This window comes from Manacus candei, unplaced genomic scaffold (genome assembly GCF_025592945.1).
Source record: "Manacus candei isolate 608988 ecotype Guabito, Panama unplaced genomic scaffold, ASM2559294v1 h1tg000010l, whole genome shotgun sequence".
Lineage (NCBI taxonomy): Eukaryota > Metazoa > Chordata > Aves > Passeriformes > Pipridae > Manacus > Manacus candei.
The window spans coordinates 6,213,753-6,224,789 of record NW_026138058.1 but is presented as its reverse complement, the minus strand read 5'-3'; the positions used below and the strand labels follow the sequence as shown (position 1 = coordinate 6,224,789).

Here is an 11,037-nt window from a genome sequence, read left to right as displayed (position 1 = left end):
AGGCACTGTGTAAATGGCAGTCATAAGTGTGGAGGGCTTGGGGAGTGGAAAACTCTTGCTCTGTGTCACAGAGTCCACCTTTCGATTCTTGAAACGAGGAGGCAGCTGCATTGGTCTTGCAGGAGGAAGGAGGCAGTTCTGAGAGCTTTCAAGGACTGTGATTTTTTGCACCGTGCAGGTAGCATGGGAAAGGAGAAGAGACCACAAGCAGTAATGCAGGAGCAATGGAGCTACAGAGGGGTGTCTCATGCGCACCTGTGTGGCAAGCAGACACAGACATAGAGAAAGCTGGAAGTTAGGAATGTGATGCTTTCCCTTCATCTGCCCATCACAATTGAATCAGAATTTGATCTGCTGGGTTCTTGAAGCAATGCCCCTTTCACTTACTACACTTCAACCTTTGTTCAAACAGTGCACATGACCAGCTTAAGCATGACACCATAGTTGGTTGAGTGCAGTGATGGGTTTCTGTGTACAAACAACATCATTTGTTAAATCCCACCAAATTTTAAAAATAGAAGGGAGGAAGGAAGGAATTGGTAAGAGCAAACATTTGTAAGCATATGATTCAGTAGGAACAGACTGACACAGGGGCATTGCATGCTCTTCTTGCTCACTATAGTGATTTCACAGCCTAGAAATTAATAAGGAGACCAGAAAAATGGCTTGCCTCTTTTGGCTTTACTTTGAATATTGTCTGTGTGAGGTTAGCACATAGCTACATGCTGCTCTGTCTGACTCAGGTACTAAAGGAACAAACCTGCACAGAGTTGACAGCATCAGGTTGTTACCTTTCACATCAGTGTCAGATGGACCAGTCCTTACTGCAGAGGGGAAAGTCCTGGCAAAGATCATCAGAACACTGACACAAATATTATCTTACCCATTTGTGGGCACTTGTGTCACTGACATCTCCAGAAGGAAGTAGCTACTGGATGCCAGATGATGTTATTCTAATATTCTGGTAGCTGCACTGCCTTAAGGTTATGTGAGTTCCCAAAATATGTAGGGAGGATTTATGTCCACCTTCTCAAGTATTAGTTAATTGAACAGAATATTTCTCTGCCCGTAAAATCAGAGCTCCAGAATACTGCAGTGGTCTCCATGGAAATAGACAGTATCAGCCCTGTCTACTGGTGTTAATATTTTTAGTAATGAGGGAATTAACATTTCATTTTTGTTCAGGCATTTCAGAATAAAACCATTTTATCTTTCATTCTTCCCAGCCTCTTGCACATGGAAATAGGCATGGCAGCTCTTCACCATCTCTTTGTTCTGTTATCCCTACCTTCCTTGCCCCAAAAGAAATATATATATATACATAAATGCTGGCGGTTACAGCTAGGTTTTGTTGCTGACAATTTTAAAAAGAAGTAATTTTAATCTTTCTCCCTCTGGGGATTCATAATGCCATGGAAATTTTGTACTCTGCATACTTATGAAAGGACAACACAGCACCCCAATCACAACTTAATACAAAATAAGACAAATCCTTGGATTTACTGTTTTATACCCTATCTTTTCTGTGATTTACTTCCTTGGAGGAAATAAGGGAAAACTGGTGCAGCTCATTCAGGAAGTCTCTGAAGCACTCCTTCCCAATCCATCCTTGCCTGAAAAAGCAGACACGGACAAGAGTGATCTTCCATTAAGCCTCTGGATTAAGCCAGTAGTTTCATGTCTTACCATTAAAAACACATCACTCAAGAGAAACAGAAGTCAAGGTGTAGGTCCAAGGACACCAGGTTGGCACTTCCTGGAAAGCATTCAGGACTGTAGTGATCTGGTACATCAGATCACATTCATGAACATTTCCTGAAATGAAATATCCCAATGGTCAGTGTAAATTTAGAGTCCTTGAGAATGCCATAACAGACTTTTCTCTACCATCTTTGGCCTAAGGGGTCAGATGAAATGCAGTTGTCCATCATCTGATTTCAGCAGCTGTTCCCTGCTTCCTATGGTTTCATGCCATTTTATACACAGCAACTGAAAAGGCTGCTCTGGGTATTGATTGTCTCATCATTCCTGACCCAACTTTTCAAATAAGAAGAAGGCAGTAAAACTTGCAAGTGGACTCTTGAAAGGACATAAAATCTGTGTTGCAAGTGTATTTTATCCAGTTTTCCACTAGACTCTCCTCTTTATTTTTGGTTTCTTTGTACCAGAATCCTGTCAAGCAAATACCAGGTAAAGCTTCAATGACTTAGAACCTCTATTTTCAAGTCACAAAATCCCAGAATCACTTAGGTTGGAAAAGACCTCTGAGATTACTGAGTCCAGCCTATGACTGGACACCACCTTGTCAACTAGACCATAGCACTGGATGCCACATCCAGTCATTTCTTGAGCACCTCCAGGGATGGTGACGCCACCAACCCCTGGGGAGTCCTTTCTAGCAATCGTTTCCATGCAAAAATTCCTCCTGATGTCCATTCTGAACCTCTACTGGAGCAGCTTGAGACTATTGACCTCTTGTCCTGTTACTGGTTGCCTGGGAGAAGATGCTGATCCCCACCTTGCTACAGCCTCCTTTCAGGTAGTTGTAGAGAGTATGAGGTCTCCCCTGAGCCTCCTCTTTTCCAGGCTAAACAACCCCAGCTCCCTCAGACTCTCCTCATAGGACTTAGTCTCTACACCCTTCCTCAGTTCTGTTGCCCTTCTCTGGACCTGCTCCAGCACCTCAATGTCTTTGTTGCACCAAAGGGCCCAGAACTGGAGACAGCACTCGACGTGTGGCCTCACCAGTGCTGGGTACAGGGGGACAATTCCTGCCCTGCTCCTGCTGCCACACTGTTCCTGATGCAGGCCAAGATGCCGTTGTCCTTCTTGGCCACCCGGGCACACTGCTGGTTCATGTTCATCCAGGTGTGCACAGCACATTTTCCACCCGGCAGCTCTCTAGCCACTCTGTCCCCAGCCTGTAGCACTGCATAGGCTTGTTGTGGCCAAAGAGTGGGACCTGGCACTTGCCTTCTAAACCTCACACCGTCAGCCTTGGCCCATTGATCCAGCCTGCCCAGATCCCTCAGCAGAGTCTTCAGCAAATCAACATTCCCCCCAACTTGGTGTCAGCTGCAAATTTACAGAGGGAAGTCAAATCTGAACAAATCATTTATCAATTGCAGCTAAGTTTTCCTGTCCTTGACAGTAGAATCAAGTGTTGGAAGTGCTCAGGCTATTGAATTTCCTTTCAATTTTTCTTTTTTTTGTGTTTTTTTTTTTCCCCCAAACAGCTCAGATTGCTACAAAGAAAAAAAAAAGTAGAGAGAGAAAACAAAAAAAAAAAAAAGAAAAAAAAAGAAAAACTTTTCTTTTTAAACTTCTTGTTACAGGCTGCATCCCAGAAAAAGAGTAATGGGAGATCTGAATCTGAGTACTCCTGAAGAACCAAGTGGCAAGGAAGGGTATTCTATTAAGTATTGATTTCTGTTTCATTTTGGGGAACCAACACACAGTCTGCGGTGAGGAGCAAAATTACTCTCCTCAATTTTCATTACAGGAATGCTGGGTTCTGCTTTTCTCAATCCATTATAAGGCATTCCCTTTCTCTCCAAGATCTTCCTAGCTATTTTCAATGCCATTACTTCTGCTTAAAGGAATAATCCAATAAAATGGGGGTGGAAAGGGAGGGTGTGAAATAGGTAGAGCTGCTGAAGTGTTTTGTTACTGGGTTTGAAATCCCTCTGTTCTTTGCATTTTGTAATGTGACAGACTCAGAACTGCAGAGATGCTGCAATTTCCTCAGAAGAAAATCATATTTCAGAATCGGCTTCCCTGAATAACATTGTGTTTCACCCCAAGGTGAAGATGAAAAGTTAATCAATTGTCCTCTTTTGGTACAAATCTGCATGAATTAAGGTAAGAGTGTCTGAAATCTTGGCATTAGTTGCCTAAGGACTGCTCAGAAGCACCTGCAGAGAGAACAGTAAAAATTAACAGCTATAGTACCAAGACTGAAACCCCACATAAGTTAGAGTCCTTTTTTATAACAATAAGTAGGGAAAGAACAAATGAACACGGCAAGCAGGTGGCAGCCTTTCTCCCACTGAGCCTCGGTTTCTGGATGTCATGTCCCTGATTATATCTAGAAGTTCTTAAAGATTGGTTTTCAAACATGTTTAAAGTGTCCTGTGTCAGTGATTACAATCAGTGATTGCGATCAAACTGTATCTCCTTGGGGCTGGAACCAGACCCTGATTGCCTTGGACACCACGCACCATGATGAACAGACACAGGGGCCTGTTACTCTCTTCACACTAATGCCTTCCTTTGAATTCTTCATTGAAATCATGGTCTATCCTCTTTGAGCCCAGATATGCAGGGGGATCTGCAAGCATCTCACTAGTTTTGACACCAACAATTGTTATAAATCTGATTTTGGCAATCAGTGGTGCATCAGCTGCAGTCATAGAGCAGCATTTTACCTGGTACCCATAGGTACAGCTGCTTTCCTGTCCCTTGGTGAAGTCTGGGTTCATGTCTATACCCACTCACAACTCAGGAAAAGGATGACTGCTCTCAGACAACTGAAGATTTAGCTTAATTATTCTGACCTCACCAGAATTCCACTGTAATGACCATCAAGATACACAGAGTCAAGGAGATGCTGAAGGTTTTGGCAGAGCAGGCTCAGGCAGAGCTGAGGCAAAGCCTATTTATGAATTGCTATAGCTCACAGCATCATCCCCTTTTTTTTGATAGATCACAGTAGTGAATACTCATAAGACAAAAAGTACTACTGGGTCTACTTCTCAAGTCATACTGAAACGAAATAGCAAGAAGCAATTTTGCATATTTGGCTGTCTGATACAGGGAGAGATGGCACACATTTGGGAACGTCAAGTCCTGAGTGTCTCATAGAAAGCAAGTGAGCTGGACGAAAGGCAGAGTCGACACAGAAAGTTTGCCAGCTGTTTTATTAGATCACCACTCTTAATGGTATGCTTGTCTCACCAGAGCCTGTAGTCTAGACATCTCACAAGGAGAAAAGCACTAATTGCAGTCTCCATTTTGTTCAGGGGCTTTTACTATGTAAGACAGAAAGGCTTGTCTGTGATACACTCTCCTTACTGTTCTACCACAAATAAGGAGGCAAGCTTTATATCTGTGACAATAAATTTAAATCCTTACCCCCTGGTGTGTCCTTAACAGTGTTTTGGAAACAGATCTAGTTTTTAATTGGAGTCTCAGGAATTTCAAATTGCATTGCTGTCAGTGGAGCCAAGCAGCTGTCTCTCTCAAGAAAGAAAAAAAAAAATCAAAGAAAATTGTCCTAGCTTTGTCACAGATACAACAAACAGCCACAGTTCTGCAGATGCCTTCCCTGAGAAGCAGCAATATGATGTGGGGTGGTAGCTGACCTTGAATAGTTCTCAAATGGTTGAGGGCTTTGAAGCAGGATGAAATGTCTTGTGAGAAATCAAAGACATCAACAGAATTGCATTTGGCATAACTTTAAACAATGAGGCTTAGGCTCAACCAGCCCACGTGGGACCAGGAAAATTAGGTCCTGCTTTCTCCCCCATAGATGCCACACAAGCAAAAAAAGGTGTCTCTTTCCTTGCCTCAGGTTCTGCGTCTGTTTATGTTGGCCCTAATAAGTGTTCTCTCCTTCAGATGAAGAATCATGGGGTTCTCCTACAGCAATCTCTTGGGGTGATATTTTTGGAGGAGCCTGAACTGCTCCAATTCTGTTCTTTCTGCGGTCAGTCAGCGTTGGTAGAAGTGTTAGCTGTTAGACAAATTGGAACTTGATTGCTGCTGTCAGAGAGCATAGTCAGGCCACTGCTGGGAGGGTTTACAAGTGCAACCCATGCTATCATTAAGAGAAGATGAAAGCACAGAGGGCAGTGGGAAGTAGCAAACAAGCAATCCAGCCACATGTCTGTTCTTCTACAAGAAATTTTGCTAGTTAAAGCATACCTCCTCTCTAATTTTTTCCTCTCCTTGTTGTAACAGTCTGATTATTGAGATCAGCAGTCGCCTCTTCCTTCTCCCCACCCAGGTTAGAAGGAATTTGTTCTGGCTCAGGAGAAGCTTTGAATCTACGAGCAGTACTCATGCTGTGGCAGTAGTTCATCTCCACTGAAACATCTTCACTGCAATTCCATGCACAAGCCTGAGGAAACAGAAATAGATCCCTGGATGCTATACTGCATACAGCATCCTTCCTCTATCCATGAGCAGCACAGAGTGTCTGCATTCAGAATTTAGGATTTAAACTGGACAAAAGCAAGGGTGGAAGGAGGAATAATAAACGTTTTGAAGGTAAATCTGTACAGGAACCCACCATTGAGTCTACTGGTGGAGGTAAGTCTCAGTCCTGTTGGCATTTAAGCTTGGCATTTATGCTTGTTTCATCGCTTCAGCTTTGAAAATCTTCAAGTCCACAGGAGCTAGAAATCAGTTCTTCCAAGATTCTGCACCCTGGTCAGTCATAAAAGACCAGAGAGGCTCTAGAGAGGGGCAAAAAACCATGATCTAGCAGAGCTGGACGTCTACTTTTCTCAAGCTGAGTTAAGCCCTGGTCACTCAGAAAGGTCTGACACATCAGTGTAGCTAAAGTGCACACATGGTAATGCACAGGTGGAAGAATGTCTTCCTTCACTTACTGCTCCCCTCAGGAAACATGGATGTACTCCAGGCAGGTATTTGAAACGACTACCTTTTTAAAAAAAGCTGATGTGAAACTGCAGTGCAGTTTACTGCACTAGACTAAGAACTCTAGATCTTTCAGGCTGTTGAACTGCTAGCAGTTTGCACTTTAGTCTAGCTCAGATGCCAGTTTGTGAATGTTAAGCATAAAACAAAGGCTTCCTTGTAAAATGCCATATTGCCCACTGAAGCAGAGAACATAGATTTCAGACCAAGGAGCAGTATGACTTGGTGTTTTATTTCCCTTAATGGATTACTTTTTGCCTGTGCATTGAATAAATGCATTTGAAGCAAAGCTTGACTGAAACGGTGCAAGATCCTCCTGTTGGAAGAGCTCTACAACATCCTCATGACTTGATGGGCTATTCAGTCTGTGTCCATGCACCTTCATCACCTTTTAGCTCTTCCCCTTCTCCACCATAGAATCACTCCCCACAAAAGAAGATGTATGAAAACAGAGATATTCGGCAAAGTGCTCAAAATTTTATTCAAGTGCCCCCTCCTGTGGATGTAGAGCTACATGCAGCCAAATAGCACTTTTAGAGGCAATGAGTTTTACTTGAAGTTAATCTAACAAGGAAGAAGAATGAGAAATATTGTAGCAAAGGAAGTCGAACTTGGTCCTGTGGATGGCTAAAATTAGGTTGGATTACATTGCAGCTTTGGCTTTGAAAATACCTTTTATTTTAAGAATTTTATTAGTGTTGGCTCTTGGATTTATTCCATACAGCTAGACCTCCTTTGAAAATCTTGGGTTACAGAAATGGTTATGCAAATTCAATCCAACTCTCCACAGTAGTGTCAATGATAAGAGTACTGGTGACAGTCAGTGATTATATCTGGACCTGATCAAACAAGCAAAGGTGCAAAAGAAATGCAGTCTGGGGGGGAAGAATAATCAGAGAATAACCAGAGAAAAGCTGCTATTTCTATTGCAAAGTTATCTAGAAACAGAAGTCTTGTCATGATACTGTATAGTTGAATCAGAGGAGACTTAACAGGAGCAGATTTGGTGTTCTTACAGTTCATCTGTAGGCACTAGTTAGTAAGTGGTAGTGAAAGTGTCTTCTGAACATGACCTTGATCTCAAAAACCATTAGCTTACCAATTTCCCCAAAGCTACGCAGGATCTGCTCTTCACAAGCTAAAAATTAGTTAATAGGCTTCTCCTGTAAAGAGGACAGACATGACAGAGCCAGGCCATGTGTGGCTTTCCCTTACTCTCCCAAGAAGAGACCTCCATCACAGATCAGCTTTGGGCAGACGTGCCTCTGTGGTCTGTGATCGTATAACTTCTTATTGAACTGTGCTAGACTTACAGTGTTGAATTTGTGAACCACGCTATTTATAAATCTGCAATCATCAATGTGGCCAGATTTATGGCGTAACCCACGCTATTTGTGCCCCTGGGATCTGACCAGACTTATTCTGCCCAACTGCTCAGAACCAGAAATGAAGCCCAGCTGCACCCAGCCCCTCTGATCTCCCAGCACCGGCTGGAATGCAGTGGGATTTATCTTCTGCCAAATTTCCAAATACAAATCACCTCCCTTGACCTGTCTCACTTCTTTTACAATATGAAAGGGGGAGATGTTGATGCTAGTGATTGTTACTTGCTCACGCTACGATTTCCTTGGCATCTTTGTATTACTTGGTAACATGAATTCAATTCTCACCATTTAGTGTTCATCAGCTTTTTTCTTCAGGGTGGAAATTCAATTTGACTGTCATTCATGCTACTTAAGCTCTGTGACATCTTTGCACATGCCTCAGGACCCTGGGCTCTCTTTGATTCATGGTACCATCTCTGGTTGCTTGACAGTGCACAGTGACCAGGTCACCCTCTCACCTGAACACAGCAGCCCTTTCTATTGCAACTTTGCAATGCAGCCTTTCTGTTCTGGCATCCCAGCTGCTGTGCATGGAGGGTTATTTCTCAGACAGCATCATGGAGGCTTGTCTGTCCCTTCCCAGTTCTGCAAATTTGGGTGAATTTGGCTTATTGGTTCAGGTACTGCCACAATGCAGGAGTGTTTGGGAAAATTTGGCTCCATCCTGATTTTTGCTTACAAGAGTGCTTTAAGAATTCTTTCACCCACACCTCACAAGTTTATTTTTAAAAATATCAGCTTGCAAGGTCAGAGCACAAGGTGTCTCAGTCTGCATACACTAGATACAGAACAGCTGAAGAAGCAAAGGAACCCAGAAGATGTGAGAACATGTCAGCTCAGCTGCTCAGAATGAAGCACCAACTTTTCCCATGCAGACATCTGTTGCTTCAGTATACACAATGCTGTGCAAACAAACTTAATATCTACTGCAGGTCACAACAGTTAGTGTACCCCCACCCACAGAAACACACACCCCCACATTCACAGCTTGTAGGGTTGCAGCTGATGAGAAGCAGAATGTTTATCACTTAGAGAAATTTAGACCATGTTCAGTTTACTTCTGCAGATACAAGAACCTTGAAATATGTCCACACAACCCAGAGCTTGTCAATTTAACATTCTTCAGGTTTGGGGGAATAGAAACTCGAAGGATTCTTTTCCACAGACAGCAGATTTCTGATAGTGTAACATCTTTCAAATCACACAATGAAGGAGACTACACCATAGCTAAGTAATACTTGCTTCATCAAAAGCCTCCACTTCTGTATATAGTTGGTTTTGTCAAAAGAGCCAGACAGCCACGCGAGTCAACAGAAAGTAAAACTGAACTGTTTCCCCTCCTGTCCCAAAATCCTCGTGTATGCAGTCTTTATTTTCATTAACTTGTCAAAGAGCAACTACAGTTTCTCAGGAATCAAAAGTATGTAGATACAAGCACTTTGGACATAAGAGAGCTGGGAGTGTCCACTGACAGGACACAGTCAAAACAACTAAGAGCAAATCAAGTGTAAAAACATACTGGTTCAAAGCAGAACGATGTTAACATTTCTCTGGGCACCCAAATCTCTGTGGCAGTGCAAAGCTATGTACCACATCAAACACAGCTGCAGTAGCTACTGGGACTTTGTCCGGGTACTTTGAATGTCACACTGGACACAATGTTCTCATAGGCATTGGATATCCAGCAATCTTGAGTTCAGATTGACTGCAGAATTCTGAGGCCCTTGCAAAATCAAAAACAACTGGCAAAGTTTATATCTATTCAAAATGAAGTTATGGTATTCTCAGAAGAACAGTCACTTTAAAAAAAAAATCAGTATTCCACAACCATCTCTTTTTCTAAACCGGGTCAATGCTTGATGGAATTTTGGTCACATCTCACTGTTAAACCTCTCAATACTTTGTATTCATATGAAAGCATCAAGTCTCTTTATTCAAAAAGATAAATAGGTTACCTTCTTCTCTCAAATTTCCTGTCTGTATTAAAGTACTGTGCAGTTTTAGTAAGAACAAACCACATGTAGCATCTGTGAAGTCATGAACTAAGAGTGCACAGTTTAAGATTTATTGAATTCCTTAACATCTGATTTTGGATGCAACTAACTGGCAGTGCAAGAGACATTGAGAACTTTCAGGTGGTTTAGTGCCTAGATGTGTATCTGCTGTGCAGGAACAAGCACCTAAACAGGTACCAGAAAATGATGTCCTAAGTGTTCAAACTTTTCGAATACTAGTTGCATATATAGTCTGAAACTCCTTTCTGAAAGTCAGTGTATTGCAGATAAGGCTTTCACAAAGTGACTCTGTCCTGCTTTAATCTGCTGAAACTCTAAGGAAACAAAGCAGAGAAGAACAATCCTTTTAATCCAGAATTCCAAAGAGAATTTAAAAGGATCAAGCGCTTGGCACCTGGTTCCCTTAATCACATTGATATTTCGATTCCTAGCTCTTTCAGACTGTCAATACCCCAACTTTGTCTTTCACTTGGCACAGCTGCAGAGCTGAGCAACAAGGCACCATCGACTCCAGACCACTCTGTTGGACAGCTGTTGTCAGAGGCACACTGGCATCACAGTCAAGTGAAGCCAGGTTCCACCCAGACCGCTCCCCAGAGAGGGATTTGACTCACCATTCTCCCTTGTGCTTCCTTCGGGGTCCACGTCTCAGGGCCCACTCCTTGTTGGTGTCCTCACACTGAGACTATGCGGCTGTTGGACTACTTGCCAGCTCTGGCTTGCCCCTCAAAAGCAGATCAAACTGTCTGGCACCAGGAGCTTGAAGGGTCTTCTCCTTGGAAAGCTGCTCAGATTATAAAATCAAACACAACCTAGAGCTTAAGAGGAGGGGTTTAAACTTGTTCAAGGCAGGTAAAGAGGTGCCAAGAGGACAAATGCACCCAAAATCCTGGTGGCTCAGCTCTACACAGTTTGAGACAGAACCCATAAAAAATTATTTCTGCTGCAGCTATTGAGATTCACATCCATCTATG

The 11,037-nt window shown here is 42.7% G+C and overlaps 1 long non-coding RNA gene across 1 annotated transcript; it reads left to right on the top strand.

Moving 5' to 3' along the window:
• Positions 1-2,432: 2,432 nt before the first annotated feature.
• On the top strand, positions 2,433-6,306 carry LOC127466612 (uncharacterized). The gene is made up of 4 exons (XR_007902793.1): positions 2,433-2,539; positions 3,336-3,407; positions 3,715-3,861; positions 6,008-6,306. It is a non-coding gene; the product is annotated as an uncharacterized LOC127466612 (long non-coding RNA).
• Positions 6,307-11,037: the final 4,731 nt, after the last annotated feature.